We start from the raw sequence: 9,717 nt of genomic DNA, 5'->3' as shown, positions 1-9,717 counted from the left end.
AAGACGGTCTAATTTTTGGAACAACTCATCTATCTTATTGTGGATATCCATAATGTTTCCAATCTGATAGATTTCACCTCTTTTCCGTTGAGACATGGGTTGTTCTCTAGAGATGGCAGAGATATGATGCAGGGAGTTCTCACTAAGTGTTTCAAAAAGCTGCCAAGCCTCATCCTCACTCTTTAGCATGAATATCCCACCACACGATGCATCAATTATTTTCGGTGTTTCTATAATAGATCATCGTAGAAACATTGAACAAGTTGCCATTTGAAGATAGCATGGTGAGGGCATTTATGAATAAGGTCTCTTAACCTTTTCCATGTCTCATGAAAAAGCACACCATCTAATTAAAAAAAACTAGTGATGGCTTTTCTAATTTGATTTATTTTTTTAATTGAAAAGTATTTCTTGAGAAATTCTCTCTGAAGATGGTCTCAAGTTGAAATTATTATGGAATCTAGGGAGTTTAACCAATGCTTGGCTTTATCCTTAAGTAAAAAAGGAAACAGTTTCAACCTGAGGGCATCATCGGAGAAGTTTTGAATTTTTACTGTGGAGCATATCTCAAAAATTTATCCAAGTATTTATACGGATCCTCATTTGTCAGTCCATAGAATGATGGTAACATTTGAATAATGCTAGATTTAATTTCATATTGTGCTGCTTCCACAGGAGGAGGCTGGATACATGGCGAGTAGGTGTAAGATGAGGGAGTAAAATACTCCCTCAATTGTCATGGTGGGTCAGTCTCTTATTTTGGATCCATAGTTTTAATTTGATTTATTCGAATCGTTCTTTCTAGCTCTAAGTCTAATGGGTGTAAATCAGGTTGTAATAATCGGCGTCCTAGCATGCACCCAAAAGATCTCATCGAGTTTTAATTTCAACAAATTTTTTTTCTTTTTTTGAAAGAGAAAAAGAGAAAAGGAGGAAAGAAAAGAGTTCTAAAGAAGAGAACCTAAGGAGTTCTAATGCTAAGAAGATAGAGAAGAATTAATTAAATTTGATATTTTTAGTTAACAATCAAGTGGTTTAATCAATCATATCTATGGGTTATCCTAGATCTAGACAACTCCTAACTGCCAAGGTCACCTTCAAGCACTCTAAGTAGCGGACTAGCTGCTCAATTGGCTAGATAAGTGTAAGGTTGGTGGGGTTATTGAGCTCAAGGATCCTTAGGGGTCAATGTCTAATCGATTTTAAATTAGAGATTTAGGTCAATGCAATTACAAGATGGTGGTTTGTGGCTAAGAAAAGGTGATGAAATCCCACCTTATGTTGATTAGGGTTTTGCCCTTAAGATTTTTTATGAAATATACAATGCAAAAAGAAAACATGTCCAAACATGTTAAGTAGCTTTTAAGATTTAATTAATTTATTTATATTAGTCAAGTGTTATGTGGTGTCTTTGTATTCTTTTTATATTATGTTATCTTTAAGCAAGAAGGAATAAAAGATAAGTTTTAAATTAGGTTAATTAGGTATGAGAAGATCAAGTAAATCTAATTAAATAGAAGTAAATAATGGTAAGATTAAAAGATAAGTAGATAGCCTACAAATAAAGTAACAAATCAAATCTACTTTTAGGATAATAAATTATTCTAACCTATAGAAAGTAGTAGATCACCAGGCTATAGAAAGTAAAAAAATTTTTCTATGCATGTAAATAAAGAAATCTAGATATAAAATAGTAAATCTACTATATACGAAAAGCAATATGGGGCAAAAATTTTTCAAAAAAATAAATAGAAGATAATTAAGTAATTAAAATAAATTAACTAACAATAAAAGGTAAACTACTAATCAGCAAAGTAAAATATGGAAAGCAAGAGTATAAGAGAAAGAAATAATCAACTAGAAATATAAAGCAGTAAAGTATATAAGGTAGTCAAGCAATCTAAAATAAGAAATAAAAATAAAAATAGTAAAATATTTTTTATTATTTTATAGATTTTTTTTTGATTTTTTTTCAAAACAATAGTGCCAAGATCTCTGACAACGGTGTCAAAATTTGATGCATGTCGTAACACACCAAAATTAACCCTACTCACTACTATATAGATAGAGTGAGTTGGGATCGTATCCATAGGAATCTTAGTTGATTGTTTCGAAAATGCAAAAGAAAAGAATACTAGGTTGTAAGAAACTAAGAAAGAAATATAAAAATTATAATAAAATTATTTTTTATTAATCAAATAAAGAAGCGTATATGAAGAAAAGAAATAAAATTATAATACAAGATAACTAAATCAAATTGATCTTCTTGCTGCATCCGATGGTAGATGTATCTCCTTGAATCTTTCGTCTTCCTCCGTGCAGACAGTGGCAGGATGGCTGGAAGGCTTGATCTAGAAACTCCAAGGAAGAAAGGTTGATGGAAGCGGATATGTAGAAGAGAAAGGATAGTGGCACTAAAATTAGGACCTCTCCTAGATTTGATGGGATGTAGAAAAGAGATCTGTAGAGAAATATGGTGTTATGCTTAATACCTCCCCTAGACTTATGGAGAAGAAGAAAAGGGAGAGAGAAAGAGAGAAGCTTGAAGAAAACTTAGGGTTGGCTTCATTGAAGAAGATGGAGGTCTTGGGGTTCTATTTATAGAGTGGGGAGGCTAGAGTTTCATGAAAAGAGAAGTGGGAGCATGAATAAGGATCCTTGGATTTTCATATTGATTCTCCTCCATTGATCTTTAAGTCGTATTCACACTGGAATAGGAGTTGGTTGTCTAGTTCACTCAAGTCTAATCAATTATCTAATTTGAGTCATATGAATCCAAACTCCAATTACCTGCAAAATAGACTAGAGAGCATCAAATTTAATAAAATAACATCAATTATTATAATATTTAGTATCTCTAGTGACTTAAATTAAGTATTCATCACATCTCCTAACTTGAACTTTTACTCGTCCTCGAGTAAAATAGATACATTAGCATTATGCACCAAATTATCCTTGAATCGAAAGTTATCCTAGACATTCCTAACCCTACTCACTACTATGTAGATAGGGTGAGTCGGGATCATATCCGTAGAATCTTAGTTGATTGTTTCAAAAATATAAAAAAAAAGAATAATAGATTGTAAGAAACTAAGAAAGAAGTATGAAAATTATAATAAAATTACTTTTCATTAATCAAATAAAGAAGCATACATAAAGAAAAAAATAAAATTACGATACAAGATAACTAAACCAAGTTGATCTTCTTACTGTGTCCGATGGTGAATGTGTCTCCTTGAATCCTTCATCTTCTTCCGTGCAGACAGCGACAGGATGGCTGGAAGGCTTGGTCTAGGAACTCCAAGAAAAAAAAGTTGATGAAAGCGGGTATGTAGAAGAGAAATGGTAACGGCACTAGAATTAGGATCTCTCCTAAATTTGATGGGATGTAGAAAAGGGATCTGTAGAGGAATATGGTGTCGTGCTAGGGTTAGTACCTCCCCTAGACTTAAGGAGAAGAAGAAGAGGAAGAGAGAAAAAGAGAAGCTTGAAAAGAATTTAGGGTTAGCTTCATTGAAGAAGATGGAGGTCTTGGAGTTCTATTTGTAGAGTGGGGAGGTTAGGTTTCATGAAAAGAGAAGTGGAAGCATGAATAAGGACCATTGAATCTTCATATTGATTCTCCTCCATTGATTTTTAAGTCGTGTTCACATTGGAATAGGAGCTGATTGCCTGGTTCACTCAAGTCTAATCAATTTGAGTCTAATTTGAGTCATATGAACCCAAACTCTCAATTACCTATAAAATAGACTAGAGAGCATCAAATTTCAATAAAATAACATCAATTATTATAATATTTAGTATCTCTAGTGACTTAAATTAAGTATTCATCAAGAAACCAACACTTTCGAAAGAAATGCACCAAATTCAGACCTCCTTAGCTGCAGAGGCTAAAATTGCAACTTTAGCACATAGGTTAGAGGCCTTAGAGCTACAGAGACTAGCTAGTGTGAACCAAGTTTCTGCATCCATGTGCAATTCATGTAATACACTTGACCATGTCCTTGAGGAATACCCCTTCCTGATGAACCCAGTAGAGAATGGATGTGTACAAGTAAATGCCACATACCAAAATCAGTGAACACCCCCTTTGCACCTACATATAATCCAAGATGGAGGAATCATCCAAACTTTTCATGGTCATAGAACCCAAATGTAGGTGGTCCTAGCTTCAACCAGCAAAATCTAAGGTCTAATCCTGTGATAAACAACCCACCAAGCATCAATAATAATGAGAAAAAACTTAGTTCTCTTAAGAAAAGCCTAGAAGTTTGGCTAAATTCAATACTGTCATCAATGCCACACTAAGCAATTTCATGCAAACTACGGGCCAACTCATAAATACTAACACCTAGGCCATTATCCATTTAGAAATACAAGTGGGTCAGCTAGCCTCTGCTATAAGTGAGTGAGAATGAAGTAGGCTACCTAGCCAACCTGAACCAAATCTAAGAAATCAAAATGGTCCACAATCCCAACAAGAAAACCAAATCAACCATGTGAATGCTATTCACACCTTAAGATCTAGAAAATAATTGGATAATAAAGTAGGTACATCTCATGATAGAAAGAACTCATCTGCTGAGTCACCTTATGAACAATCCACCTTACAAACTCAAGCTCTTGAAACTGATAGTACACTAAGCCCAGAACCCATAATTTTTAGAGCTCCTTTTCCAAATCGACTAAGGTTCAATAAAAAATCAAAATATTTGGATAAAATATTAAAGATGTTTAAGCAAGTCCAGGTGAATATTCCTCTTCTAGATATGATTAAATAGATTCCGACCTATGCTAAATTTTTAAAAGACCTTTGTACTAAGAAAAGAACTACCAATGTATCCAAGAGAGTATTTTTAACAGCAAGTGTGAGCTCGTACTTGTCTAGTCATATGCCTATAAAATATAAGAATTCAGGATCTCCGATAATTTTATATGACATTGGAGAAACCCACATTGAGAAGGTCTTGCTAGATTTAGAGGCTAATGTAAATATTCTTTCATTTTCAGTTTATAAGCAACTAGGATTAGGAGAACTTCTACCAACAAAAATCACATTACAATTAGCAAATAGATCTCTTAAGATCCCTAAAGAAATGGTAGAGGATGTTTTAATCAAGATTGATAATTTTATCTTTTTTGTTGATTTCATCATTTTAGAAATCGAACCAATTGCAAATCTCAAGGGTCATATCTCAGTTATTTTAGGAAGACCATTCTTAGCTACTATAAATACTGAAATCAACTATCAAAATAGATTTATGAAGCTATTTTTTGGGAACATGACTATTGAACTGAATATATTCAATCTAGAATAAGGATCCACCTGACATGCTGATATAAATATAATTCAAGAGAAAATTTATGAACCCATTGATATTAGTGATGAGGAAGTCGACCTTGAGTCTAGTTTCTGACTAATTAATGAACCTGAGAAAATCAATGAAATTTCTATAGATAATAGAAATAGCCAAAGACAAGAGCCTTCCATTGAACCAATCATGGACGTAGTTAAACCATCACCCAAGCCATCAATAGAGGAGGCATCTAAATTAGAATTGAAATCCCTCTCCAAGCACCTTAAGTACGCATATTTAGGTCCAGCAAAAATCTTGCCTGTAATTATCGCATCAGACCTAAATTCTAAACAAGAGAAGTTGTTAGCAATTCTGAGAGAGAATCATGAAATAATAGGCTGGACCATGACTGATATTAAGGGAATAATCCCTCCATAGTTCCACACAGGATACATCTAGAGGAAGAGGCAAAACCAACTAGAGATGCTCAAAGAAGACTTAACCCAGCCATGAAGGATGTAGTCAAAAAAAAATCTTAAAGCTACTTGATAATGAAATTATCTACCCATTTATGATAGCTCGTGGGAAGTCCTATACAAGTGGTACCAAAAAATCTGAGATAACAGTGGTCCAGAATGAAGCGAATAAACTTGTCCCAACTAGGACCCAAACAGAGTGGAGGGTCTGTATAGACTATAGAAAACTGAATGCTATGATAAAAAAATATTATTTTTTATTATTGTTTATTGATCAAATGTTAGAAAAATTAGTCGGACAAGAGTTCTACTATTTTTTCGATGGATACTCTGACTATAATTAGATCCCCATAGCCCTCGAAGATCAGGAAAAGACTACATTCACTTGTCCATTTGGAACCTTCACTTATATGCATATACCCTTTGGATTATGTAATGCACTGACAATCTTTGAGAGATGTATGATCAGTATTTTTTCTGATATGGTTGAATGATTTCTAAAAATTTTTATGGATGACTTTTCTATCTTTCACCCTACCTTCTCCGAATACTTAGATCATCTGAAATTAGTCCAGAAAGATGTAAGAAAAAGCACTTAGTTCTCAATTGGAAAAAATATCAATTCATGGTTAAAGAAGGATTGTTCTTGGCCATGTAGTTTCGAAAAAAAGAATTGAAGTGGATAAAGCCAAAGTAGACCTAATTGTAAGTCTTTCACTATCTAAGTCTGTCAAAAAAATTTGTTCAATTTTAGGACATGCTGGATTCTATAGAAGATTCATTGTCAATTTTAGCAAAGTGGCTCGCCCATTAACAAATCTGTTAGCAAAAGAAATCAAGTTTGAGTTCACTCCTGAGTGCCTAGAGTCTTTTAAATTTCTTAAAAAGGCACTCATTTTAGCTCTCATCATTCATCCTCCTGTCTGGTCTGAACCTTTTGAACTCATGTGTGATGCATCCGATCATGTTGTGGGCACAGTTTTAGGTCAAAGAATTAATAAGCTGCCTAGAGTTATTTACTATGTGAGCAAAATCTTAAATGATGCACAGCTTAATTACACTGTCACTGAAAAGGAGTTTCTGACCGTTGTCTTTGCCCTAGAAAAATTTAGGTCCTATTTAGTTGGGTCCCACACCATTGTCTATACTGACCACTCAGCCATTAGATATCTCCTAGCAAAGAAAGATGCCAAGGCGCCCTTGATACGATGGATCTTACTCCTTTAAGAATTTGATCTAGAAATCAGAGACAAAAAAAAAAAGAGAATGCAATAGTAATCACTTGTCCCAAATCATAGTCACACCATCTGGTAAACCACCCATCAATAATTTTTTTCTGATGAACAGCTCATGTCTGTATCCACTGAATCATGGTATGCCGATATTGTCAACTATTTAGCCATTGGTAAAGTTCTTCTCACTAGACCACTTCGGACAGACAAATTCTTTGTCCAAGTGAAGTATTTTATTTGGGATGATCCATACTTCTTTAAATAGTGTCATGACCAAATCATTAGAAGATGTGTCCCGGATAATAAGGTTAGAAGCATTTTATCTTTCTATCATAACCAAGCATGTGGTTGTCACTTTACGTCCAAGAAGACAGCTGCCAAAATCCTCCAATGTGGATTTCATTGGCCCAATTTATTTAAGGATGCATACGAGTACTGTAGAAGTTGTGCTCGATGTCAACAAATGGAGCAAATCACTAAGAGAAATATGATGCCTCTCAACCCAATCTTGGTGGTTGAAATTTTTGATGTGTGAGGGGTCGATTTTATGGATCCATTTTCAAACTCATTTAGAAATAAATATATTTTAGTAGCTATCATATGTCTCAAAGTAGGTAGAAGCTATTCCCTATAAATCTACTGAAAGCAAAGTAGTTATAAAATTTTTGAAAAAAAATATTCTCTCCTATTTTGACACTCCTAGAGCAATCATTAGTGATTGAGAGACATACTTTTGCAACCGATCTTTTGCCACATTAATGAAAAATATAATGTCACCCACAAGTTGGCCACACCTTATCATCCTCAAACTAGTGGGTAAGTAGAAGTGTCCAACAGACAGATCAAATAAATTCTAGAGAAAACTATTAATGCCAATAGAAAGGACTGATCTTTGAAACTAGTTGATGCACTATGGACATACCGAACCACTTTCAAGACCAACCTAGGAATGTCTTCCTATAGAATTATGTTTGAAAAATCTTGTCACTTGCCTATTAAGCTAGAGCACAAAGTCATGTGGGCCATTAAAAATCTAAATATGGACTTGGACGTAGCTGGAAACCATAAAAAACTTTAAACTAATGAATTAGAAGAACTTAGAAATAAAGCTTATGAGAATGCTAGGGTGTACAAAGAACGAACCAAAGTATTCCATGATCAAGCAATTATGACAAAATCTTTTACCCCTGGATAAAAAGTTTTCTTGTACAATTCTAAATTACATCTATTTACTGTAAAGCTTAGGTGTAGATGGACAGGATCATTCTTAGTTAAAGAAGTCTCACATGGAGCTGTAGAAATTAAAAATTTAAGTAATGGTGTTTTGTTTAAAGTTAATGGTCAAAGAAAATCATTCTTAGAACTGCCTAAAAAATCATTTGACAAAGCTATGGTTCTCTATGAACCAACTTATCTTGATTAATTTACTTGCAATATTTTGTCTGGCTAAAGATATTAAACTTAGCGCTTCTGAGAGATAACTCAATTTTTTTAAACTAGTATATTTTCTATTGAATAAACAAAGATACCCATCTTCGAACTTCGGACTTTCAAACCAGTATCGCACCAGATCACCTTCAACAAAGAACACATATTCACCAGATGACATTTTTCTTTTTCTTGCATTGCATTTTCTTTCCTTTTTTATTAAAAATAATGATATTTAAGTTGGAGGTAAAAAAAATATTCTTCTAAAAATATTTTTGAAAAAAAAAAATTGAATAAAATATATGTCAAGAAAGAGAATCTTGAGCAAAATAGACTAGAAAAAGAATAATAAGAGTTAGAAAGTATTTGTTAATAACTGTAGCGAGTTAAGGAGTAGATTAGTTGGACAGACTTTTAGCAGCTTACTTAAATCACCTAAAGAATATTAGCACTTTTAACTGTACATGCACACTGACAAGGCAAAATAGGTGCTGATTGTGAGGCCAACTAAGGACTCAATTATTATTTAAAATTGATAATTGATATACACTCCAATCAAAAATTTGAATTTGAGAAAAAAGCTACCTGCCTAAAATAAAAGCGCAAAATACAGAGTATATGTGGATTGTCCTAAGCTTAGTAATCGGATCTCTGCACCTAAGTCAAGTATAGAAGTTCACGTCAAATAGTAAAAAGAAGGTCAGGATGCTCAACACTAAAAAAAAAAAAGAAGACAGCGCGAAAGCTACCTTAGTTCATGAACTTCATTTGAGGGTGTATAGAAAATGAACCAAAATAAGATGACAAGAGAAGATATATTTATCTTTTACAAGCCGGCACTCAAATGCTAAGTTGGTCATCACAAACACAAGTATTGTAGATCTTTCGATGTATTCTAAAAGAATTTCTAATTGTACTAACTATGAAATTTACTTTTAAAGCTCAATATTTAGTTAGTGATACTTGCTAAACTCTTTGACTTTCAATCTTAAATCTATTTTTGTAAAGGAAGATCTTAATAAAATATTATCAAAAATAATAATAATATATATATTGCATTGCTAAAAGATTAGCAATAAATAAGTTGGGGAGTATGATAAATGCGTAAATTTGTTTATAGAAACATTAACTTATAGATCAAATTATTTTTATTCTTTTAAAATTGATGTTTCTTCATATATTTTGTAAGAAAGAGGTGCACCATCATGAAAAACCTGATCTGCAGACTTAAAAAAATTAAATGAGATCAAAAATAGAATTAAAATAGATTTAAAATTAAAATCA

General features: G+C 33.0%; 1 non-coding gene across 1 annotated transcript; it reads left to right on the top strand.

Moving 5' to 3' along the window:
* Nucleotides 1-276: 276 nt before the first annotated feature.
* Nucleotides 277-382, top strand: LOC114914534 (small nucleolar RNA R71). Its single transcript, XR_003801879.2, has one exon. It is a non-coding gene; the product is annotated as a small nucleolar RNA R71 (small nucleolar RNA).
* Nucleotides 383-9,717: the final 9,335 nt, after the last annotated feature.

Source organism: Elaeis guineensis, chromosome 9 (genome assembly GCF_000442705.2).
Source record: "Elaeis guineensis isolate ETL-2024a chromosome 9, EG11, whole genome shotgun sequence".
Taxonomy (NCBI): Eukaryota; Viridiplantae; Streptophyta; class Magnoliopsida; order Arecales; family Arecaceae; genus Elaeis; species Elaeis guineensis.
This window is presented reverse-complemented; position numbering and strand designations above follow the sequence as displayed.